The 27,374-nt window shown below is 35.7% G+C and overlaps 1 protein-coding gene across 1 annotated transcript in view; it reads left to right on the top strand.

Annotated features, from left to right (window-relative positions):
• The window catches only part of LOC132545121 (calcium uptake protein 3, mitochondrial-like), a 142,900-nt gene that overhangs the window by 22,150 nt on the left and 93,376 nt on the right, over window positions 1-27,374 (top strand). The window lies entirely within an intron of this gene.

The following is a 27,374-nucleotide window of genomic DNA, read 5'->3' as shown; positions in this document are numbered from 1 at the left end:
AAGTTCTCTCTAGCGGAGTGGTACATTGCAGCTAGTGTTTTTATCAGGGTTTCATTGGTAAACCATGAAATTTTAACTGACTTAAAAAAAAACAAAAGATCTTACAATGTGTGAGCCATCACAGATTAAAAAAAAAGTAATTGTGATAAAAGGAGATACTATGAAATCATTAATTTTTGTGGGGGAGTAAATTATCCACAAATCATTTATATCCAGGGAACGTTAATTTGTACAAGCAAATTCATTGAGCTGTATCAGTCAAAGAAATTACGATATTTTCAAACTCAAGTATAAGCCGCAGGACTGGATTCTAACATTTTTTCTATTTGATCTACATATAAGATATTTATGATGTACTGGTGTACTGGTATCCTGGGTTTAAATAACTATTTTTTATTCTTTTCGGAAGGGTGACATGTTACAGCAACCAAAGTTATTAGAGTGTGAGGTCACCCAGTCACGAGGTCAATAGTGCATTTGATACGCCTCAACAAAGTGGCCCTTCTGAAAGACATAGCCGTCTGGAACCGATGTGCAGACAATATGCTTAATTAATTGTTTTTTTTTCATCCTGCAATTTTTTTTCATTCACATATAAGCCGCTCTGATATATATGCTGAACGTAAAAACTGCTGAGAAGAAAGACTGTGGCTTATAATCTGGAATATACAGTACCACAAAATGGTATTGTTTTGAAAAATCATGAAAATTGAGCAATACAAAAATGTCGGATTTTACATTTTGATATCATTGGACTTGTCAGTATTTTCTTTGTTGTTCTTGTACAAAATTGCAAGCAGCAAATTCAACATTCTGGAATTTTTTGTAAAAGTATAGAAGGAAGTTGAAATGGGGAAAATCAATCAGTCATTAGATTATTTTTGATATTGTAAAATGTGTTGTCATTTACTGTAGCATTTTTTATTACAGTAAAACTTGTTGACGTTTACCGTAGTGTGTTTTGTTTTTGTTGAACTTGTTGTCGTTTACCGTAACGTTTGGTTTATAGGATGACAGTGAGGGACAACTTCCACATATATATGTTTTCCCTCCATTACAGGGAGATTTACCTTGAATCTGTCTTCAAAGGAGAAGAATCTTCTGTTGACAAAGATCTTGGATAAAAACAAACATTAAGATCCATTGGAGTATTTAATAAGATGTATTTATTAAATTCTCAACACTTGGATCAGACCAAGGTTTGTGTGTCGTCTAGGCCTGTCCCTTATATCTTACAAGGGTTAGCTATAAAGCCAAAGTAAATGAAAATGAAAGCAAGGTTTTGTCTAACCTACAACAAACAAAGAATTTTTCATTTACCTACATTAGAGTAGAAAGTGCTATTTAATAGGCTAGGGTCTGTATTTTTCCCAGGTCGTATGAGTGATACTCATTTTTACCTGGTTTGTTTTTGCAGTGTGATTTATCATAGATTTTTATTGAGATTTAGGTGAAAATCCTTAAGCCATCATCAAGTCTTTTAAAGGAATTTTAATTCAAACCTTTGATACTGTACTTTTAGATTGTGCCTTTTATCTTTGTAATTTGTTTAGGAGGGTCTCTGTAGCTTGTGTGTGGTAGATAGTTCTTGTGAACTGCTACAGAATTCAAACTGAGGGTTGAAAGGACTGGGGCAGGACGTCAGGATGTCTATAGGCAGGATCAACTTCTGTAAGGTCTAAAATCATATATATATATATATATATGGCTTGGATGACAAGCCAGTGTGTTGAGATAGTGTTACCTTAAGATCTAGCCTGAAATTAGGATTGGACAGGAGGTCAAGGGCTCTTGGTAGGGTTAACTAGTAGATCTAGTAAGATCATCTGACCTGAAGGGTCATTATGACATATAGCCATTGAGCTTCGTCTGTCATCGTGCGACATGCACCGTGCACAGTCTGCTGTGCGTAAACTTTTGTCATTTCAAATATCTTCTCAAGTTCCACCAGTGGGGTTGAACTTAAACTTGCATGAAATGATCCCGAGATGGTCCTTACCAAGTGTTTTTATTTTTCAGGTATGTTTGAAATCCAAGATGGCCAACATCTTGAAAAACATATTTTAAACTTCTCTAGGTCCACTGGTGCCATTGAGCTAAAAATTGGTGGGAATGTTAAGGAGAGGTAGCCAATCAAGTGTCGTTATTTTTCGACCTTGTCAAAATTTTGATACGGCAGCCAGGGAGGCCATTTTGTAACATGACACCTTATTCAAACTTTTCAAGTTTCACCAAATGGATTGAGCTCCAACTTTACTGTCAAAACATATCCTCACCAAAACTATCATCTGCATCATGGAAAACAGCTTCTTAGTAAGATTTCATTTCAAGTAGAAAAAAATATCCCTTCTCCCTGCTGAAGTTTTTGTAGTCAGATGATCCTTAAGGCACATGGGCCTCTTGTCTTCACTTAAGCTTGGAGAGGAGGCAATTGTGTCTATAGGCAGATATAAGATTAGTTATAAGGCATATACAAAAAAGGCTGAGATAGGAGGTCAGAGAAGCAAGGTTAGGTTAGCTGAAATATAGACTAAAATTAGGCTTGGGTAGGTCAGTGTGTCCTGGTGTGGTAAGATAAGGCATAGACTGAAATGAGGTTTGGACAGGAGGTCAGTGTGTCTAGGTGTGGTAAGATAAGGCATAGACTGAAATGAGGTTTGGACAGGAGGTCAGTGTGTCTAGGTGTGGTAAGATAAGGCATAGACTGAAATGAGGTTTGGACAGGAGGTCAGTGTGTCTAGGTGTTGATAGCAGGAGGTCAGTGTGTCTAGGTGTGGTAAGATAAGGCATAGACTGAAATGAGGTTTGTGCAGGAGGTCAGTGTGTCTAGGTGTGGTAAGATAAGGCATAGACTGAAATGAGGCTTTGACAGGAGGTCAGTGTGTCTAGGTGTGGTAAGATAAGGCATAGACTGAAATGAGGTTTGTGCAGGAGGTCAGTGTGTCCTGGTGTGGTAAGATAAGGCATAGACTGAAATGAGGTTTGGGCAGGAGGTCAGTGTGTCCTGGTGTGGTAAGATAAGGCATAGACTGAAATGAGGTTTGGACAGGAGGTCAGTGTGTCTAGGTGTGGTAAGATAAGGCATAGACTGAAATGAGGTTTGGGCAGGAGGTCAGTGCATCTAGGTGTGGTAAGATAAGGCATAGACTGAAATGAGGTTTGGACAGGAGGTCAGTGTGTCTAGGTGTGGTAAGATAAGGCATAGACTGAAATGAGGTTTGGACAGGAGGTCAGTGTGTCTAGGTGTGGTAAGATAAGGCATAGACTGAAATGAGGTTTGGACAGGTCAGTGTGTCTAGGTGTGGTAAGATAAGGCATAGACTGAAATGAGGTTTGTGCAGGAGGTCAGTGTGTCTAGGTGTGGTAAGATAAGGCATAGACTGAAATGAGGTTTGTGCAGGAGGTCAGTGTGTCTAGGTGTGGTAAGATAAGGCATAGACTGAAATGAGGCTTTGACAGGAGGTCAGTGTGTCTAGGTGTGGTAAGATAAGACATAGATTAAAATGAGGCTTGGACAGGAGGTCAGTGTGTCCTCAGATCGACTTTAAAATTATAGTTGGACAGGAGGCCAGGAGGTTTTGATAAGGTTAGCCTAGGTCTAAGTCTGAAGAAGTTAGGGTGTCCATAGGCAGGCTTAGTCAAAGTACAATATAAAAGTAGGCTTGGGAACGAGGTCAATGTGTCTAGAGAGGGTCAGCCTCTCAGGGTGACCCAGGAGGTCATGGTATCTAGGTAGAGGAAGGCTTGGTATAGTTTTACAATACCAGTAAGTCTTGAATAGGAAGTTTGGGTATGTAGGCTATATAGACTGGATTGCCTGCTGTAGTTATTCTAGACTGGATTGCCTGCTGTAGTTATTCTACTCACCACCATGTGGTATTCCTGTCCAAGATGTAAGTTTTTAGGTCATCTTTACCCTTTGTTTCGTCCATCGTCGTGCACCCTGTGTCATTTGACAAGCTCTTCAACAAGCTTTAGTCTGATTCATCATTGAGAGTGGGTAATCATTTCATAAATTCAGAAATTTGATTCAACCCCAAGGGACTTAAGAGTAGGAACCCCAAAAGGAGAAATTAGTCAATATTTTGTTTTGATGTTCAAATCGAATGGAATTTTTTCAAGTTGATGACCATCATGTCCGTTATCTTCAACATCATATCACCAATGAAAAATTGATCTAGCTTTTAGAAACAATATTCATACAAGTAAGTAGCTGTAAAATTTGAAGTTAACTGTGTCAAGATGACTTTCAATACATTTACCATTGCCAACGCTTCAGTTGACTGAATTACTAAAACTAATAAGTGTTATTTTGGTCAAAACTTTAACTGAAATGGTGGCCCTGACCAATCTTAATTTCCACGAGCAAAGTCAGCTGAGAAAAGTTTTAACATAAGCAGATAATACAGTCTATAGTAGGTTATAGGGTTACTGCCCGTGTTTAAGAGAATTATTGGCGATAGTAATGATATCATGTTGTATTACTGACAAAATACATGATACAGACATGAATACCATTAATTATTCTGTAATAATCACAGATGGGAAGCGATACTTTAATTTGCCTGAATGTTGTAACTTACTGCACTACAACATAATCCTACTTGCTGACATTTCTGCTTGAATGAAGGACACCTACAGACTTATTACTGGCTTACTACCAGGCATGGAGTAAACCTTCAGCCTTATTACTGGCTTACAACCAGGCATGGAGTAAACCTTCAGCCTTATTACTGGCTTACTACCAGGCATGGAGTAAACCTTCAGCCTTATTACTGGCTTACTACCAGGCATGGAGTAAACCTTCAGCCTTATTACTGGCTTACTACCAGGCATGGAGTAAACCTTCAGACATTACTGGCTTACTACCAGGCATGGAGTAAACCTTCAGCCTTATTACTGGCTTACTACCAGGCATGGAGTAAACCTTCAGCCTTATTACTGGCTTACTACCAGGCATGGAGTAAACCTTCAGACTTATTACTGGCTTACTACCAGGCATGGAGTAAACCTTCAGACATTACTGGCTTACTACCAGGCATGGAGTAAACCTTCAGACTTATTACTGGCTTACTACCAGGCATGGAGTAAACCTTCAGGCTTATTACTGGCTTACTACCAGGCATGGAGTAAACCTTCAGGCTTATTACTGGCTTACTACCAGGCATGGAGTAAACCTTCAGACTTATTACTGGCTTACTACCAGGCATGGAGTAAACCTTCAGCCTTATTACTGGCTTACTACCAGGCATGGAGTAAACCTTCAGCCTTATTACTGGCTTACTACCAGGCATGGAGTAAACCTTCAGACATTACTGGCTTACTACCAGGCATGGAGTAAACCTTCAGCCTTATTACTGGCTTACTACCAGGCATGGAGTAAACCTTCAGCCTTATTACTGGCTTACTACCAGGCATGGAGTAAACCTTCAGACTTATTACTGGCTTACTACCAGGCATGGAGTAAACCTTCAGACATTACTGGCTTACTACCAGGCATGGAGTAAACCTTCAGACTTATTACTGGCTTACTACCAGGCATGGAGTAAACCTTCAGGCTTATTACTGGCTTACTACCAGGCATGGAGTAAACCTTCAGGCTTATTACTGGCTTACTACCAGGCATGGAGTAAACCTTCAGACTTATTACTGGCTTACTACCAGGCATGGAGTAAACCTTCAGACTTATTACTGGCTTACTACCAGGCATGGAGTAAACCTTCAGACTTATTACTGGCTTACTACCAGGCATGGAGTAAACCTTCAGACATTACTGGCTTACTACCAGGCATGGAGTAAACCTTCAGACATTACTGGCTTACTACCAGGCATGGAGTAAACCTTCAGACTTATTACTGGCTTACTACCAGGCATGGAGTAAACCTTCAGACATTACTGGCTTACTACCAGGCATGGAGTAAACCTTCATTACTGGCTTACTACCAGGCATGGAGTAAACCTTCAGACTTATTACTGGCTTACTACCAGGCATGGAGTAAACCTTCAGACATTACTGGCTTACTACCAGGCATGGAGTAAACCTTCAGACTTATTACTGGCTTACTACCAGGCATGGAGTAAACCTTCATTACTGGCTTACTACCAGGCATGGAGTAAACCTTCAGACTTATTACTGGCTTACTACCAGGCATGGAGTAAACCTTCAGACATTACTGGCTTACTACCAGGCATGGAGTAAACCTTCAGACTTATTACTGGCTTACTACCAGGCATGGAGTAAACCTTCAGACATTACTGGCTTACTACCAGGCATGGAGTAAACCTTCAGGCTTATTACTGGCTTACTACCAGGCATGGAGTAAACCTTCAGACTTATTACTGGCTTACTACCAGGCATGGAGTAAACCTTCAGACTCATTACTGACTTACTACCAGGCATGGAGTAAACCTTCAGGCTTATTACTGGCTTACTACCAGGCATGGAGTAAACCTTCAGGCTTATTACTGGCTTACTACCAGGCATGGAGTAAACCTTCAGACTTATTACTGGCTTACTACCAGGCATGGAGTAAACCTTCAGGCTTATTACTGGCTTACTACCAGGCATGGAGTAAACCTTCAGGCTTATTACTGACTTACTACCAGGCATGGAGTAAACCGTCAGACTTATTACTGGCTTACTACCAGGCATGGAGTAAACCTTCAGACTTATTACTGACTTACTATCAGGCATGGAGTAAACCTACAGACCTATTACTGGCTTACTACCAGGCATGGAGTAAACCTTCAGCCTTATTACTGGCTTACTACCAGGCATGGAGTAAACCTTCAGGCTTATTACTGACTTACTACCAGGCATGGAGTAAACCTTCAGACTTATTACTGGCTTACTACCAGGCATGGAGTAAACCTTCAGACTTATTACTGGCTTACTACCAGGCATGGAGTAAACCTTCAGACCTATTACTGGCTTACTACCAGGCATGGAGTAAACCTTCAGGCTTATTACTGGCTTACTACCAGGCATGGAGTAAACCTTCAGCCTTATTACTGGCTTACTACCAGGCATGGAGTAAACCTTCAGCCTTATTACTGGCTTACTACAAGGCATTGAGTAAACCTCCAGACTTATTACTGGCTTACTACCAGGCATGGAGTAAACCTTCAGACTTATTACTGGCTTACTACCAGGCATGGAGTAAACCGTCAGACTTATTACTGGCTTACTACAAGGCATTGAGTAAACCTCCAGACTTATTACTGGCTTACTACCAGGCATGGAGTAAACCTTCAGACTTATTACTGGCTTACTACCAGGCATGGAGTAAACCTTCAGACTTATTACTGACTTACTACCGGGCATGGAGTAAACCTTCAGCCTTATTACTGGCTTACTACCAGGCATGGAGTAAACCTTCAGACTTATTACTGGCTTACTACCAGGCATGGAGTAAACCTTCAGGCTTATTACTGGCTTACTACCAGGCATGGGCTTATTGCAACACATTAAAATGTGCAATAGATTGTAGATATTGTCCTGACGACTTTAAGAGATGAGTTTATTACAGATGTGATATAAGTATAGTGATGAGGGCTGGTGGGATATATGTATATAGATAATTAAATATCTTTTGAATCAACATGTTATTGATATTGTGAACAATATAATTCCATGATCTTCTAGAATTAAAAAACTAAGTTTGTGTTTGAACAGCTGAGCACTCCCCTTGCAGCTGTTTATGTAAAATAGATGCTGGATCTGGCCTCTGGTTATACTTCACTTGATTCTCATCCATATTAAAAATTAAATTCAGTAACAAAAGTGCCTTTTGGTTGATAAAGTCTGATCTCATTTACCTATCATATTAAAATTTACTTTAGAAATGAGGTAAGCTCCTTTATAGATGAAAAAAAATGGGCATTTGGCAGGGGTGCCTTCCTGTACTGTCCCTATTTACCTCTGTGAGTCAACATAATAGCATAAAGGTATTTATACTAAGATTAGCTTACATCAGACAGACAGTGTGGTGAAGGGTGTGTGAAATATTTAGTAACACTTTCCCACCCCCATCCTCATCTTCAGACAAACCACAGAAACACATGGACTAACAGGTAGGTAAATATGCTATTCCTAACCAAAGCAACCACACTGAAGTTAGATCCATGGGTTAAGAGGAAGCCAATCTCCGCACCACAAGGAAATGTTGTCAATAAGGAAACAGATCGTAACACTGTGGTTTGCTCTCATGCCATTACTCTCCAATAACTTGGCAGAAACAGATTATTTTCTAATGTTACACAACCACCGGGACTGGCCAGCTGAAGTAGGTCATTTGGTTTGGCAGTCTGGTTTTATAAGGTGCAGTAAGCGAGTTTAAAACTTTTTGTTGTTTGGGAGGTATAGGAGTGGGAGGCAGAAGTAGTAGTCACAAAAAACTGGTTCGAGGTTTGAAGGGTTCAGGGTGGAGCATCCTCATTAGTTATGGGAAAAAGAAACCCGCACCAAAACATATGCTTTAATGGCATTCATGGTGACATATTCGACATCAGTGTCATGACTATGAAATGGGATTTATCCATGGGAATTAAATTGTTACTGACCATGAGCATGATAACTTGTTTACATCAAGCATCATTAGTTTTCAATTACATAGGGTTTTTTTCCCTGAAGTTTTTTTCCTAGTCATTTTCTATGATTAGGTTTGTACTCATTTACAGAATTTGAGATTTTTCAGTTAAATTTTAGCATATTTGAATCATTTAAAAAAATCAGCTTTTATATACTACATATAGATTGTACCATGAACGGAACACATTTGATTATGATATGAACTAGAGACATGCTGTTGATTGGAAAGATATTTGATATTTCTATCGTATGCTAATTGATTGTTTCTCGATACCCTTGGACACATTGCTTAATGCTGCATGTGTATATATGTACAAAAATGACCATGAAAATTTATCATTGCTGAAACCTGCTTAATATCATGTTCCATTTGTCAGTGGGAAATGTGATAATGAGCAGAATATGACATTAACAGTTGACTCGTTTTTCCAGATGTCTAAACCCAGAAAAAATGGGAAAGTTCATCAATATTTTGCTTGAAATTGCTACTCGTTCTTAATGTTTGAATGGATTTCAACCAAATTTAGTCTGTATCATAATAGAGAGTGGAGAATCATTTCTTATATTCAGAAACTTGATTTGACCCAGAGGGACCTGGGGCGGGTAGAACCCCAAATGGGAAAGTTAGTCAATATTTTTGAATAGATTCAACCAAATTTGATCTGAAACATCATTTAGAGTGGAGAATTATATCTTTATTCAGCAAGTTGATTTAGAGTGACCTTGATCTGCTTGAAAGGTCACAGGGATTAGATATGTTAAAATCTTTAAATGACTTCTTCTCACTAACCAAAAGGACCAGGATGATGATATTAGGCCTGTAGCAGTCTAGGATGAAGGGCTACCAACAAATATGAATGATATAGACCAACCTTCAAGGTCACATGTATCAAATTTGTTAAAATATTTAAATGATTTTTCTATAACCAAAAGGCCCAGGGTGCTGATATTGGACCAACTTTCAAGGCCACAGGGGTCAAAGATGTTGAAATACCACATGTAGGTATACAAATAGATACAACATGTAGGTATACAGATACATACCACATGTAGGTATAAAGCTAGATACCATATGTAAGTATACAGATATATACCACATGTAGGTATACAGATAGATACCATATGTAAGTATACAGATATATACCACATGTAGGTATACAGATAGATACCATATGTAAGTATAGATAGATACCACATGTAGGTATAGATAGATACCACATGTAGGTATACAGATACATACCACATGTAGGTGTACAGCTAGATACCACATGTAGGTATACAGATACATACCACATGTAGGTATACAGATAGATACCACATGTAGGTATACAGATACATACCACATGTAGGTGTACAGCTAGATACCACATGTAGGTATACAGATACATACCACATGTAGGTATACAGCTAGATACCACATGTAGGTATACAGATACATACCACATGTAGGTATACAGATATATACCACATGTAGGTATACAGATACATACCACATGTAGGTGTACAGCTAGATACCACATGTAGGTATACAGATACATACCACATGTAGGTATACAGATAGATACCACATGTACGTATAGATAGATACCACATGTAGGTATACAGATACATACCACATGTAGGTGTACAGCTAGATACCACATGTAGGTATACAGATACATCCCACATGTAGGTGTACAGCTAGATACCACATGTAGCAATACAGATACAAACCACATGTAGGTATACAGATAGATACCACATGTAGGTATACAGATACATACCACATGTAGGTGTACAGATACATACCACATGTAGGTATACAGATAGATACCACATGTAGGTATACAGATACATACCACATGTAGATTTACAGCTAGATACCACATGTAGGTATACAGATAGATACCACATGTAGGTATACAGATACATACCACATGTAGGTATAGCTAGATACCACATGTAGGTATACAGATAGATACCACATGTAGGTATAGATAGATACCACATGTAGGTATACAGATACATACCACATGTAGGTATAGATAGATACCACATGTAGGTATAGATAGATACCACATTTAGGTATACAGATACATACCACATGTAGGTATACAGATAGATACCACATGTAGGTATACAGATACATACCACATATAGGTATACAGCTAGATACCACATGTAGGTGTAAAGCTAGATACCACAAGGTATAAAGCTAGATACCACATGTAGGTATACAGATACATACCACATGTAGGTATACAGATACATACCACATGTAGGTGTACAGCTAGATACCACATGTAGGTGTAAAGCTAGATACCACAAGGTATAAAGCTAGATACCACATGTAGGTATACAGATATATACCACATGTAGGTATACAGATAGATACCACATGTAGGTATAAAGCTAGATACCACATGTAGGTATACAGATAGATACCACATGTAGGTATACAGATAGATACCACATGTAGGTATACAGATAGATACCACATGTAGGTATAAAGCTAGATACCACATGTAGGTATAGCTAGATACCACATGTAGGTATAGCTAGATACCACATGTAGGTATACAGATAGATACCACATGTAGGTATAGATAGATACCACATGTAGGTATACAGATAGATACCACATGTAGGTATAGCTAGATACCACATGTAGGTATACAGATAGATACCACATGTAGGTATACAGATACATACCACATGTAGGTATACAGATAGATACCACATGTACGTATAGATAGATACCACATGTAGGTATACAGATACATACCACATGTAGGTATAGCTAGATACCACATGTATGTATACAGATATATACCAAACACCTGTTTATAAATGACGGTAAAGGTAGACAATAGCTGTGGAGAAATCTGTCACTGGTTTGATGAGGGCATGTCAAACCAGATTTTAAATTTATTTCTTGTTCAAATCTTGTTTTATATTTTATCACTTTATTGGAATAGCTTCAAAGCTTGGAGGTGACAAAATTGATATTTGATTTGGCAGAGCTGGGTAGAAATCCTTGTTATACATACATCAGTTACCTGACACTGTTATTACCACTGGGGAGTAAATTCTCGATTTATGAACTGTTCTGATTGTTTTAAGATGTAATAAAATTGTCAATGTGTAGGACATAGACAGTATATCAGCTCTCTCTATCTGTGTGATACTATACAGAATCATTGACAGTATATCAGCTCTCCCCACCTGTGTAATACTACACAGAATCATTGACAATATATCAGCTCTCTCTATCTTTGTAATACTACACAGAATCATTGACAATATATCATCTCTCTCTATCTGTGTGATACTACACAGAATCATTGACAATATATCAGCTCTCCCCACCTGTGTAATACTACACAGAATCATTGACAATATATCAGCTCTATCTGTGTGATACTACACAGAATCATTGACAATATATCAGCTCTCTCTATCTGTGTGATACTATACAGAATCATTGACAGTATATCAGCTCTCTCTATCTGTGTGATACTACACAGAATCATTGACAGTATATCAGCTGTCTCTATCTGTGTAATACTACACAGAATCATTGACAATATACACAGAATCATTGACAATATATCAGCTCTCTCTATCTGTGTGATACTACACAGAATCATTGACAATATATCAGCTCTCTCTATCTGTGTAATACTGCACAGAATAATTGACAATATATCAGCTCTCTCTATCTGTGTGATACTATACAGAATCATTGACAATATATCAGCTCTCTCTATCTGTGTGATACTACACAGAATCATTGACAGTATATCAGCTCTCTCTATCTGTGTGATACTACACAGAATCATTGACAGTATATCAGCTCTCTCTATCTGTGTAATACTACACAGAATCATTGACAATATATCAGCTCTCTCTATCTGTGTGATACTACACAGAATCATTGACAGTATATCAGCTCTCTCTATCTGTGTGATACTACACAGAATCATTGACAATATATCAGCTCTCTCTATCTGTGTGATACTATACAGAATCATTGACAGTATATCAGCTCTCTCTATCTGTGTGATACTACACAGAATCATTGACAATATATCAGCTCTCTCTCTCTCTGTGTGATACTACACAGAATCATTGACAGTGTATCAGCTCTCTCTATACTACACAGTGTATATACTCTATCTGTGTGATACACAGAATTCATTGACAGTATATCAGCTCTCTCTATCTGTGTGATACTACACAGAATCATTGACAGTATATCAGCTCTCTCTATCTGTGTGATACTACACAGAATCATTGACAATATATCAGCTCTCCCCACCTGTGTAATACTACACAGAATCATTGACAATATATCAGCTCTCTCTATCTGTGTGATACTACACAGAATCATTGACAGTATATCAGCTCTCTCTATCTGTGTGATACTACACAGAATCATTGACAGTATATCAGCTGTCTCTATCTGTGTGATACTACACAGAATCATTGACAGTATATCAGCTGTCTCTATCTGTGTGATACTACACAGAATCATTGACAGTATATCAGCTCTCTCTATCTGTGTGATACTACACAGAATCATTGACAATATATCAGCTCTCCCCACCTGTGTAATACTACACAGAATCATTGACAATATATCAGCTCTCTCTATCTGTGTGATACTACACAGAATCATTGACAATATATCAGCTCTCTCTATCTGTGTGATACTATACAGAATCATTGACAGTATATCAGCTCTCTCTATCTGTGTGATACTACACAGAATCATTGACAGTATATCAGCTCTCTCTATCTGTGTGATACTACACAGAATCATTGACAATATATATCTGTGTGATACTATACAGCTCTCTCTCTCTATCTGTGTGATACTACTCACACTCTCTCTAGATACTACACAGAATCATTGACAGTATATCAGCTCTCTCTATCTGTGTGATACTACACAGAATCATTGACAGTATATCAGCTCTCTCTATCTGTGTGATACTACACAGAATCATAGAAGACTATTCATGAAATGACCTCAAAGTTTAACAGTTTAAAGATTTCTGTTAATCTCATGATTTGTACTATATCATGATTTCTCAGATGCATGATGCATATCAGCACAATCGTTAAGCTCTTTTGTAGGTTTTGACAAAAAACATTCAACATTATTTTATGGAAAGGGAATGCGTGTTGATGAAAACTGCAATAAGCACACATCGATTCTCTGTTCTTTCCACTTTTGTTTTCTAATTGTTTTCGTCTTTTTTCATATATATATAAATTCAACACCAACACGACAAAAATCAACATTATATACTCGGAAAAATATTAGCTTTCATGGTGAAAAAATTAGGCTGCTTCTGCCAAGAATAACACAAAAGATAAAGGGATAGGTTTGGTATGTTTGATATTTGTCAGTAGACAAAATATCCTGTCTACATCATTCATCTCCACCCTACCCCACAGGTTCAGTTTCCCTTTTAGTTCATATCTAAATAGATAGGGTTACTTCAAACAAATTTGTAATCATCACAGGTCATCAGAAAACAATGGAAAAATGCAACAAAAACACCAGATGAAATAAAACCTTATAAAACTTTTCGTAAATTGAAGTGATGTGTAGGATATGTAAACACATTGCCTGATGGTCGAGTCATTTGATATGTAAACCATCCTCATGTCTGTACAACATGGGGGTTATGTAGGTCAAATGTCAAGGCTGTTTTCAAAATGGTCAAAGGTGAAATTCCAACTTTATTCAAGGATATTTTTATATTTTTAAATACTGGATGCAAGTACACATAGAACGTTTTAACATGGTTATAAAGAATGCTGACAGTCATTGTTGAGAAGAAACCTAGCTATGGGCATGATAGGTCTGCATCTCTGCAAATTAGGGTCACAAGGTCAGAAGGGTAATGCTCATTATGATGCCCAATTTAGGTAAAATTGCAAAGCTATTTGAAGTATATATTTTGATCCCTTCACGATGAATGTTGGGGAGCTCGAGAGATTTAATAACATCTTACATGTAAGGTATGTATGTTACATAACACTTATCCTTGTTGATATTCTAGTGACTTCATTCCTCAAGGGATCTAACTTTCTCAAGTCAATTAAGACCATTTCATCTTGGATGAGTTAGAATTTCAGGGTTCTAAGGACAGGGTCACTGACAAAAGTCCAAGTCAGCTTTTGGTGTGGTGTGGTGTCTGACTTGTCCATCTGAATCTAATCAAAGCTATAGGCAGATTGAGTAAGTTTACTTGTCACATCCATACAACTTATGACTAAAACTGACTAAAGGTCAAAGGTCACCAAAAAAAAACCACATGACCGATCTACATACGAAAATGTGCAGGCATAGAGTAGGCATGTTTACAGATAATGTGCAATGTCGCATGTACTAAGCACTTTTCATATTGTCATATCACGGGTAGGAAGTAGATGTTAAGTCATTTGAAAGCTCACAGTGAGTTCTAAATACTGATCTCTCAGGAAAACTTCTGAAGGATTTTTCTGACTTTTTAATTCTTATTTTCCGGGGCACACAGTACTCAGTTTTTTATGGTACTTTGCATAATCGACTTAAGTTTGTGTTTGATTACATATTTTCCAGATGTCTTTGTAAAATATGTGTAAAAATAAGGTTATCTTTTGATGTTGGTTTGAAATGTTTCAAATTCAAACTCGTTGAAAGGAGGACAAAGTATAATAAGATGAGTTTATGCATATATTTATATAGATGTACTTTGTTCATTGATATTTATGAGACGTAAATTTAAGTAGTTGCAGTAATATGTATTAATGATGATTCCTATGATAAAATCAGTTTCTTGTCATGTGACCTTGACCCTGTCAAGACTGCATATACAGTGTATTGGACAGAATAGTTGGTAATAAGGGGCTTTAATGAGTATATACATTTAATCAAGTTGATTTATGTAGCCTTCCATTATTGTTGGCATTAATGGTAATTGCACTTATATACATATACCTGCATTGATAAACTGATGAACCAGCAGAAAATTGACACTGCACTGCAAAATTACTGTACGTATCCTTTAATATGACATGGTGAAAGGGTGAGGATGGGAGTATGGTGCAAAAAATTTACCGTCTTAAAGGGAAGGGGATAGGGGAATGGGTTTATTACCAATCAATGATACTTTTTTTTTTGTCATTTCTGCTGAATCTTCAGTACATATAGGCGAGACATGGGATAATTGTGGAATGGAATAAAATGTAGTATGTTATGATATTCCATTTTTTTTCACGCTGTCCTTTTGCAGTTTTATATATATCTATGCATTGAATAAATAAGCCCTCAGGAAAACTTCCCCTACAAAGGTGTGCTACCTGAAGGTACAAATTGGCTCTTCTATGCGCTTCCATCCTGATCAACAAGTGATAAACAATCAAATTGAGCGTAATTCCTCTGAGCTATATAATTGTTGGGAGATTTAACCTCTGATTCACAGATGGTGTATTTAAATTGAATTCATTATCAAGCTGATTTGCTTCTAGTGATAATGAGTAAGATTTGTATCTTTTATAAAAAGAAACGCCCTCTTTTTTAAATTGTTTTTTTTTTCTCTTCGTATTTAGGTCTGAACTTTGTTGTGTCTGTATTCATGGGAAGTTTTTCCCAGTGATAACGACAGATAAAAGATTTATGGAATTGGTGTAAGGCATTGAACTGCTAATTCCTGATTTGTGATCCATTGAATGTTAGAATAGAATGATAGAATTTTGATTATTCAGGTGAGATAACGAGTTGGTTGATTGCAGTATGCACACCTGTAGAAGCAGGTGTATTGCTCAGTATAAGAAGTAAATATTATTCATTTTTGATAAGTTGAACCTGCTTTCTATTACAAAACAGAAATTGAAGTTGAATTATCATGGAACCTATGTCTTATACCAAACAATATAAATGTTTGGATATAGTTACCAATCTTTGATATATTTTATAAAGTATCATGGTAATATTTACAAAAATTGTAGAAATATTCAATATATGCATTGTGTGTTTTATATATATATTTGTAACTGATGCACATTCCATTACTATCTGTAGGAAATTTCATGTTGTAAAAATTCATTTCACTGAAATCAACATAATTTACATTATAGAAGAACAACATTTATTTTCAAAATATGAAAAAAGTCTGAACACTTCAAAAAGGTTCAGATCATTTGATTCCAGTGGAATTTAAGGAAATTTACTTTATTTTTTTAAATGTGTTATGTGGTGATTGCTTGGTTTTAGAGACTGTATGGGAACCATGCAGTGCTATTCTACTATATGTGCCCCCTTCCCACTGACAAGGACATTATTGTTTAACAGGACCAATCCCAAGCTTTAAAACAACACTGAGTAGACACCCTTTGATCTTTTGCTCCAAATCTGAGCCAGCAAAAACCTGTTGTATAGTAACACCTAGAGTCATCACAGATGATTGGCTGTAGCGTAAGACATTCTCTCACACAATCACAGGTTCAGGCAGTTCAGGGGCAGATGACCGCTAGTGACCAACACACATAGAGGTGATTTATAGGACCATATTTTTTAACGGTTCCATTTTGTAGTGTTCCCTATACATATATTCATGTAACCTGTAAGCCACCTGGGGACAAACACATTATCTGTACACAAAAATCTTTCACTTGTACATGAATTTCATTTTGATAACCGCTCAAGGCTATTAAGAAAGAACAATTATTAATGTAGTGAAAGAAATTCCTTTACAAAGCTCAGTTGCCTATTGTTGATTTGCAACATTTAAGGGTCTATGTCTCCTGTACAGAACATATAATACAACATATAAAGGAAGCTTGCTAGTTTAAAGTTACTTCCCTTTACTGAGTATGTATCTTTCCTTTTGATATATGTAATTCAACTCTATGGACTCTAGACTTTTAAAGTCGATAGCAATGTTAATTAAAAGTTGTGAATGGGTGGTAACTTATAGAAAATTGCTACATTATCATCAGTGTGTTGTGACTGTCCCTGGATTTTGGATTCTGAAATTGATAAAATTGTTTATAAGATAATTAATTATACCATGTTTCATTGACACCAAAGAGAAGAATATTTGGAGTTTGGATATCTTAAGGAAAAGAAAGAGATGATTTGTTATTTTTCAGTCTGATCAAAACTTCAACATGGTAACCATAGTAGTTATTTTGTAACATGATGGTGCAACTGTTTTTATGCACAAAATCTCCCATTTATGAGTTTCTGATACTTTTGAGGAATTTGTCAGATTTGTCAGACCACTGTCAGTGAATTCTGAGGTTTGTTATCCATTTGTCGATTGTCAGATGACTGTAAAGGACCTCTTGTCTTTCCAGGAATCTGAGGTGTTGGTAAAATCTGGTTTCATTGCATAGGTTAAATCCATGTGTTTGTAACATGAGGTTCGTTTCAACCTCTATTATTATAAAATATCTTTGAAAGCCTTAATTTTACTTTAAAGTGACTTGGATTCCTCCCACAGTAAAACCCATTAATTAAGAGTTGAAATCTGGGCCAAATAGAACGGTTTATAAAAGCTAATATCTTGTCACTCAAGTCTTGTGGAATAGCAAAAAATAAATATTGTGGAGTTGATAATTTTGAATATAAATGATTAAAATGAACAATGTAATCCTCGACATAAGATGACATGCAATACATGTAGGGAAATGGTGTATATCAAAAGTTTACATTTCAGATAAAAAAATTTTAAAAAAATCCACTCTCCCAACCTTCATAAATTTACTAAGAAAAACTTACACACCTGATATGGCAAATAATACAGATTCTAAATGCACTGAATGTCTGGTATCATGCAAACATCTCACTTACTCTTGTGATAGGTGAAATAAAGATATTTCCTACTTTACTTGTAAACAACAGAATCAGAACATTATTGACCTCTGAGTCGATCGTAAATTACTGGTGCGATCTTGTTGCATTTATCCTTTATGTAGGCAAAGACAGAATTCTTGACTTCAGAGAAATAAAATCTATATTACCTGATTTTGTTATTTCCAGTCGATGTTTTAAAAAGCAGTAAAAGTGAGGGATGTAAGATGATGCTGAAGGACGGGGCTGGATTACCTAAATATTTCTCATTGTTTGCATTTTCTGCATCTTTGTATTGTGTTGGTGTGATTCGACAGAAAACACCGGTAAAGGTGATCTAGTACACATTAATGGCTCAACCTTTTTAACTTAAGGCTGTATGCTACTGTGAGAGAAGAGTTCAGCTTTTTTAAGTTCTGATCCAGACGACTATCACATAACTTCATTTGTGTCTTTGCAAGGTTTAAAATTTGTATTAAAGTCAGATAAGTATAATAAAGTTATTTTCTCACTTTTTGTATGAAGACGTGTAATAACAACTCCAATCTAATACATTTGTTACTCAAGTTGTTCAGCCCCACACACGTGTACTTACTGACCAAGCACATATACATCAGATATTTTACAGAATGACAATAAAACAAAATAAAAATTCACTTTTGATATGCTACAAGAAATGATGTATGAAGCTTCAGATCATATCAATATGACTTTATTATGAATAAATAAACATATGAAAAACACAGCACTAGAAATTTTTTACCTGTTACAGAAAACATTGTACAAGCAAAAATACTTTCAGGACTGAATTGTCCAAACACTGAATTTGACAAAGTGCACAATCACAGTCCTTTAGTAAGCAAGCTTAAAATAAATTTGGGTATTGTGGGGATCAGATTTCGTCAAAAACCTTACTGGTTTCATGGTTTCGTTTTTATCACTTCTGAAGTTTCATGCAACCTAGTTAAATGTTTTCATGTTTTTTGTAAATGCGATACTTTTTTTAACGTACAGGTAAGTCACTGCTTCAGGATGATGACACTAATTAAGAAGCCAAACTTTAATTGGATAATTAAACTGGTAATTAATCACCAGAGACAAAGTGTTGTGTGTACGAAGGACAGATACGCTGTAAGTAGCCATATGTTAGGCATAGCTGAGTGTCTATTCTGTATTGATCAATTTTGTCAGAAGACATGCCGATGTTTTGACAAAAATGAATTTTCCTTTGCTTAACAGTTGAAGGGACTGAATACTTGTTTTGACTCAACCAAAAATTTTTACTCAATAAGATTTGAGTTTTCCAAACTAAAATTACAAAGATATATAAATTGAGATTTGAAAATCATTTCGACTCCAGCAATTTAGAGACGAGTTTCAGCTGCACATATAATCTTTATGTGTATCCGTTCATTTTGGATCAAGAAAGATTTATAATAATTCTTTGAAAACATTTGTAAAATTAAAGTTGTTTATATTTTGACAACACATGAAATTTTAGGTCACCGGAGACAAATTTTCATGCATCATGCGTCATGCATCGTGTATCATAAACTTTTAACATTTTCAACTTCTTCTCTAAAACTCCTGAGCTGATTTCAATGGAATTTTACCAAAACCTTTCATGGCTAAAGGTGCTCCAAAATTGTAATTATCAGGGGCCTGAGGGACGTTGCCAAAAGTTTGTCAAATTGACTGAAATTTCAAAGATGTTCTACTGTTCCTGATTGGAAGATTTGATATAGGAAAATCCAAATCTTGAGTGTATTTTCTTTTAATTCAAACTTAGAAGCCTTAGCATGGGACAGCAGTTAATGTATACACAACTTACATTTGCATTATGTATACAATATAGTTAAAGTTGTATTACTTTTTTAAACAAAATCATTTCTATGACCTGTTACAAGAAGCATTGTGACTCTGGTGACTGTTAAGGACCGTGGGCCTCTTGTTGTATCGTGTCCAGGTAAATTTGACATTTTAGTGAAATGGCTGGATATATAAAAAGGTGTCATCCTGTTTGTCAGAAAACTTTAAAAAGTGTCCTTGATTGGCTTCATTATTCCTGGACGTCTTCATAGGAACTTGTTGTAGCTTGCTGGTGTATTTTTCTTTGATTCAGTGAAAGCATTTTTAAATGGTAATTATTGGAAAGAAGACATCTTACGTAGTGATTATGACTGAGTCAGTTCTTCTTGCAATAACATCAAGATGAAAACATCATGATAAAATTCTTTTTTATTCATGTTTATTCATGTGTATAATCAAGCAGCAATTTTGCATCTTGAAAATCTATGTGAATTAAAGTGATTACTAAAAATGAGGGGTTTTTCCGTTTAAAGGGCAATGTCCTGCAAGTTGAGAGCGGAATCAACAGCATATTTATTATTTGAAAAATATTGACTACCTGAGATAGATCCTTCTCAAAGATGTATAGCTATGCAGATAGGTTGCCATGGAGATTAAACTTTTAATGTATGATGTTAAGAGAAAAGTCCTGTGTGCAGTACGTAAATATATTTCCTTTTGATGTGTTTTGGTAACTATTTTCTTATCTAATAAATTTGATGAAATCAAAAAGCGGTACTTCAGTATGTATTACTGGGAAAATTTCTTCTAATTAGGAGTAATTAGGCAACAAAATATTTGTCTCTCATTTCGGAAATATTATTCCCTTACCTCTTATTAGCATTCATGACCATGTAAATGTCATTTGGTGCACTTTTCACAACAGAAAAATATCTCGCATACAATTTTAAACGTATCAAGTAAGATAGATATATATGTTTTGTTAATAGAACTGTAGTGCAAAGATAAAATTTTGAGATTCCAAACCACTTTTACAAAATCTGTTAAAAATTGGAAAATTGATGAGTATATATATTGTATCATTATTGTATATATATTTATCATCATGGAAACTGTCAAGGTCATTTTTGAGTCCTCTTGTAGTAGCTGCAGGCTGAACAACATTGCTGGAGGTCACATCCTATCAAGAGCAGTTTTTGGTAAAATGTCTTACCAAAAGGCACAACCATGACTGCACAGGATAGCCACCTTTCAGCTTCCTGAGAAACATCAACTGCCCTAGAGTAGGCATCTGAATTACATGTATGCATCAAATCTGCAACTACAGATTCTAAAGCTCCCCTGACTTAGCTTTTGTAGCCAGTCTTTTTATGGATATTTACATGAGTAATTATTTTGATGTGACTTAGTAATGGACATCTAATATTTTAAACATTAGATATATTTAGAAAAAAGAAGTGACAACCATGTTAATTGAGGTCAGATCATCCCTAAAGATAATTACATTAATGTTGATTGTAATTCCATTAGTTTATCTGATGAAACCACCAGGGATGTGTATTGGCCTTATAGGGACAAGAGGGGCTGTAATGTATGTCTCTAACACATGCTTACTTATACCCCCTACAGCAAGCTATCAATTGAAGTTGTTGAAGATATGCATACAGCAAGGCAGATTAGGTTATCCTGTGGTTTGGAACTGACTTCTTGTTTCAATTATAGAAATTATATACTTGAACTATATAGTGTTGGATGGCATAATTTAAACAAGCTCATGTGACTTAGTTCTACCCCTAAAATATGCAAATTCACTGTTGCACCCCTAAAATATGGAAATTCACCTGACAAAGATACAGGGAGCATAACAAGCTCATGCAGTCGTCTGAGTACTGAGAGAGAGGAGGATCTCACAGACTAAATGCTTATTTTGTTTAAACTGAAATGAAATGGTGAAAAAGCATTGACTTCTTTAATAAAGGGAAATAACTCCTCAAATCAAGGGAAACCACTTCTTGTATCAAGGGAAATAGTTCAATTGGTATTTATTTTTAATCTAAGGTGTTATCCTGAAAGTTCATGAAAGAACTTCTGGACATAGAGATGGTGTCGCAAAAAAAAAAGAAAAAAATACTGAATCTGGATTTAATGTCTTCTGGTGTAAATGACGTCAAAGCACTCTTTGACACAGTGGTAAAAATATGGGATGCAGTGTGATGTTAATAGTGCTCTAGGTGATAACATAATTTAACCATTACATTATATGATCACACTAATGGCAAAATACACTGGAGGGGTTCAACACAGACCTGGAGGACTGGAGGATTCAACACAGACCTGGAGGGTTCTCTATAGATAAAACACAATATTACTTACCGTCACGGCACCATTGTGATGGGAGAGAGGAAAATCTTCTAATATCTCTTAATCTGTCTGGTCTCTGTATCAGGTCATACATAATTAAACAATGCTTGTACTGCAGCTTTCACTAAGTTTAAATGCTATCGTAGTTTTCATGTTTGCTATTTACAATTTGTGAGGGGGAGATAGCATGTGTATAAAGTGTAGAAAGTATCATAAAATTGATTTATAGAACGCCTTTCAGCTGACTTATACCTTAAATAGTGTACCTGAATTTGCTTTTTTTATGTCTTTGCCGTTTTATGGACAAGCATATATTTTGACCTGTCATATGGCATTGTGTACCAATCTGTCGTCATCATTCAGAGCAAGGTGATTTCATTTGGATAAAACTTAACACAAAGGTCGCTAAAACAATACTTTGAATAAGTTTATGTTTCAGAGGCTCTAAGGTCAAGTTAACATTTTACTTATTATTGAAAATTTCCAGAAAATGTTTCTACTGTATTTTAAAGTTTAAAGTTGGATTGGTATATATAGATTGCAAAAGTCAGTTTCTATCAATTTTTTCATTGTGATCCTCAAGGAAAATAAGCAGTATCGTTTTCTCACAATATGGTGACCACGATGTCAACCAAAGTTGGTTGGTAACAATCAACAGCAGGCAACTAACCAAGATCACGAGAGAACCAGTAAATAACTACACAAATGAATTATGCACAAATATTCCTTTATTTTTGAAGAAAATATTCTGGTGGTTTAAAGTACATCTACTATAAAACTCATTAAGGGTCTTTAAAGATTATCAACACATCAATACAGGATCATACGTTACTTGTGGTAGAACATTTTACTAAATCTCTCCACTGGTGTCTGTATTTTATAAATATTAATGAATGTCGTCACTCCAAAGTTTTTTATCATCTGATAATATTTTTGCTTTAAAGTTGTATAAAAGTCGTTCATATTGTAAACAAACATGATGGCCTTTCTAGAATTTGACGTCACCATGTAATGATCTAGTGATGGGGTTTTTAGATTTATGTTGAGAAACTGTTTGTAGCTCTCAGATAACTTACATTGCTTAACAATGAAATTAGTTCCCCCTCCGACTCCCCTTCTACAATCAATCCCAGGGTGTAGTAATCTGTCTTTTTATATTGTGAAGTTCCTACTGCTACTTGCAGTTGCTGTGAGGTAACCATGAAAGTTAAGAAAATATTACTGGGATTCATATTTAAAGGTATCGTTTATCAAATCCACGGGGTTGTTATTTTTATTGCAGTTTTCAAATCAACAATATACACCATTACAATTGAGTGATTCTACGCGATCTTTTCCACGATATCAGATATGTGGTGGGCAGGACACATAAAAAACATAGAAAGCTGTACATTTGTCATAATACACATTACCCAGAGTGATCTGAAATTAATATGTATAGTGTATATGTTGTATGAATAGCAAATGATTCAGTGAAAAGGAAAATCCTTGTTTTTATCACATAGCTGAATTTGTTCGTTCACATACACACTGCAGCAGTTTATAAACTACACACACAACCCATGGGGAAAAAGTGACAGCTTATAATCCAGTACATATTTGTAAAATTTTCAAAATTATGATTGATACTGAGATAATATGAGTTTGATCATAAGTAAAGAAATATCAGGCATAATTCCTCTAGAGAAACACTTGCTATTATTCTCCCCACCTCAAAAACAATTGGATGATTTTGATTTGTGGGCTGGGTCAAACAACACAAGTTTCATAATGCTGTTGTCCCCACCTTACGGGTGAGTTGGACGGAGATTATATTAAGGATGGCCTAAGTATGGATGTGAGAATTAGTAAAAACCTGTTTATTATAGAATTGTGATTCAGTGGATGTAGAAGAAAGAAGGATTGTGTTCAGCTTACCTTACATTTTGGCAGAATCGAGTTGTACCTGTATCTGAACCCATGTCATCTTCATTTTGTCTTCAGTCTGAAAAAATTTAAAATGTTTATAATAAAGAAGTTCAATATATGTGTATTTATATATATATATATATCAGGCTGTCAACTGATTCCTATATTCCTGTATTTTCCTTTATTTTGGATCAAAAACCTATATTTTTAAAGACCTCCTATATTTTCCTATTTTTTGAAAATTATTCAGAAAATTTGTCACCAATAAATGTAAAAGTGTAAATATTTCTTTGATACTGCTTTTAGCTTCTTTATTTTACAGGTTAGAGAATTATTAAGTCTTTAACAGCGTCACCAGCCACCAGAAAATGATTCAGTGCATCTCTTTATCACCTGTATGGGCACCTTGCAAGGCAGTACAACAGGATATTGGCCTTTTAGGTGCCCATTCAGATGATGATGATGAGCTATGCAGCAGCTCTCTGCCTGGATGGTGATGCTGTTGAAGTGAATGGTTACTTTAAGGTAGTTTTTAATCATTGATTAATATAGAAACAGTAAGTGAAGGTAAGAATTGCTAGTATAAATGCCTTTTAATGAAACAATTTTCATTTGCAAAACTCCTATATTTTGCCTCAAAATTAGCTAAAAACTCCTATATTTGTTGAAAAATTGTTCCTGTATTCCTCCTATATTTTGAAGAAGACTTGATTGACAGCCTGACATATATATATATATATATCTAGAGTTTAAAGAAATATGATGATTTTTTGCTGCTTCTTTAAATGACCATGATTTCTCTTAGGAAATCCTTCTTAGACAGAAATCAAAAGTCATTTAAATTATAAAAGCTAATATCCTTAGAAAGCACTTTAATTTTCAGAGGGGATGTATGAAACTAAAAAAAGTTTCATTCTAAAATCCCTGTTACAAGAAGGATTTTAATTATCAGTAGTCGTCTTGTAGGGGATTTGTGAAAATGGGACAACGGGGAAATATGGAAGGATGGGGCTCCTATATGAAAATCACTTCTAAACGAAAACTATCATAAACATGGACGTCCAAATACTTCAAATGAGAGTGAGGATAATCTGCCAGTACCTCAGAGTACAGAGTTCCTGATGTAGGGCAGGGGAAAGATTAGGGATAATGGGGCAGATTAAGGAGATTATCTAGTTGATCTAGAGCATGCACTGGTGAAGATGTTTTTCCAGGATGTGAAACATAGAGACAATACATCAGGATTGATGTATGGTTAGCTTGTAGTGTTAATATCACATTACAATGTGAAATTTTCAATTTAAACAAAATTATCTAAAAGTATGATGATCTTATGATGGCTTGCCTCATTTACGTGGTGGAAATTCATTTTTATGAGAAATTGAAGACCAGGGTTTTTTTCTTCTGATGTTTGTTGTGAAGCTAACTCTTGTGGTAGGAAAGTGTCTGTAAAGTGTGATCCTTATCTCAAACAGATACTTCTCTGTTTTTATACCCAGACAGTTGTAATTTTAATATATAGTATACCTCCTTAAGTATATACTCCCACTACAAGCCTGCACAAACTAAGCAGTCTCATGCTGACGTTATATATGATAGCTGTTCTGTAATAAGTATATACTCCCACTACAAACTAAGCAGTCTCATGCTGACCTTATATATCATAGCTGTTCTGTAATAAGTATATACTCCCATTACAAGCCTGCGCAAACTAAGCAGTCTCATGCTGATGTTATATATCATAGCTGTTTTGTAATAAGCCCATCTGTATCTAAATTCTGTTGTGTGAAGTTACCAACAAATACAATTTCATTCCCTTTAGATAATCCCATTCTATTAATTTGTAAGTCCTCCTTTTTATATTAATCAGTATCAAATTTTTAAAGGTAAGAAATTTGGATTTGAGCTCCATTTTCCTTTTTAAAAGATCAACAAAGTCTTAGTTATGGAAGTCTGTTGAATTTTCAGTCATAAATTGCTGAGATTTGGAAAATTGGCTCAATTAATTTTGGTCTATATGGAGTTGGGTGTTTATATATACAGTTGAGAGGCTGTGTAAATGGTCTCTGATGTCAATCCCTATTGATGTAAGGATAAATTTGTCTGAAAACACTTGTAATTGTCTTTATCTTCCTGTTTATACTCGTCTATAGATTGAGTAACAAAAAAAAGTGAAATTCCAAAATTTAAAAGATAAAAAGTGCCATGCTTGCTGTTTTAGTAAAAACGATTCAGGATTTCACTTTCCTAATGTTATTGATTGTAATCAAAATTAGAGGATTTGTTTACATACCAGGCAGAGAAAATTAACTTAAACCATATGTTTTGAATTTTATTGACCATCTAGAAATCTTAAGAGAATAGAGAATAGGAAAACGTCTTTGTCAGTCTAGACTAATTATTTAGGACTAATGAGTTACATATATATATAGGTTTGTGTCTAATAACTTGCAGTTTGGTGTTCTTATAGTCCTGGCTTGGGAGAATTTCACTTGTATTAGAAAACTCTGTTAAGTAAGACAATTCTCTGGTTTGTATTTATATGGGGAAAAAAGATGTGGCAAAACTGAATGAAGAATTACGTCCAGCAAATTTTTTTTAACTTTCATTTGAAAAAAATTCGTTATTTTTTCTTATTTCAAATCATTCTTAAAACAGATAGTCGTTGAGCGTTTATCAGCTAGACTTGAATAGAAAATCTAGTTTCTGTGGTTTCCGGCTCTGATAACATGTCCACTGTCTGTCGTGCATAAACAAAAACATGACTGCAACTGGAACACATTTTTCTGCGGAATGAAAAAAAATGGATGGGTTGTATCAGGGTCTTTGACAACCTTGACTTGCATCTCTGATGTGCATTGCTGCAAAGCTTTT

This window comes from Ylistrum balloti, unplaced genomic scaffold, assembly GCF_031769215.1.
Source record: "Ylistrum balloti isolate Yb309-2 unplaced genomic scaffold, AGI_CSIRO_Ybal_v1 Utg369830, whole genome shotgun sequence".
In the NCBI taxonomy this organism is placed as follows: domain Eukaryota; kingdom Metazoa; phylum Mollusca; class Bivalvia; order Pectinida; family Pectinidae; genus Ylistrum; species Ylistrum balloti.
This window is presented reverse-complemented; position numbering and strand designations above follow the sequence as displayed.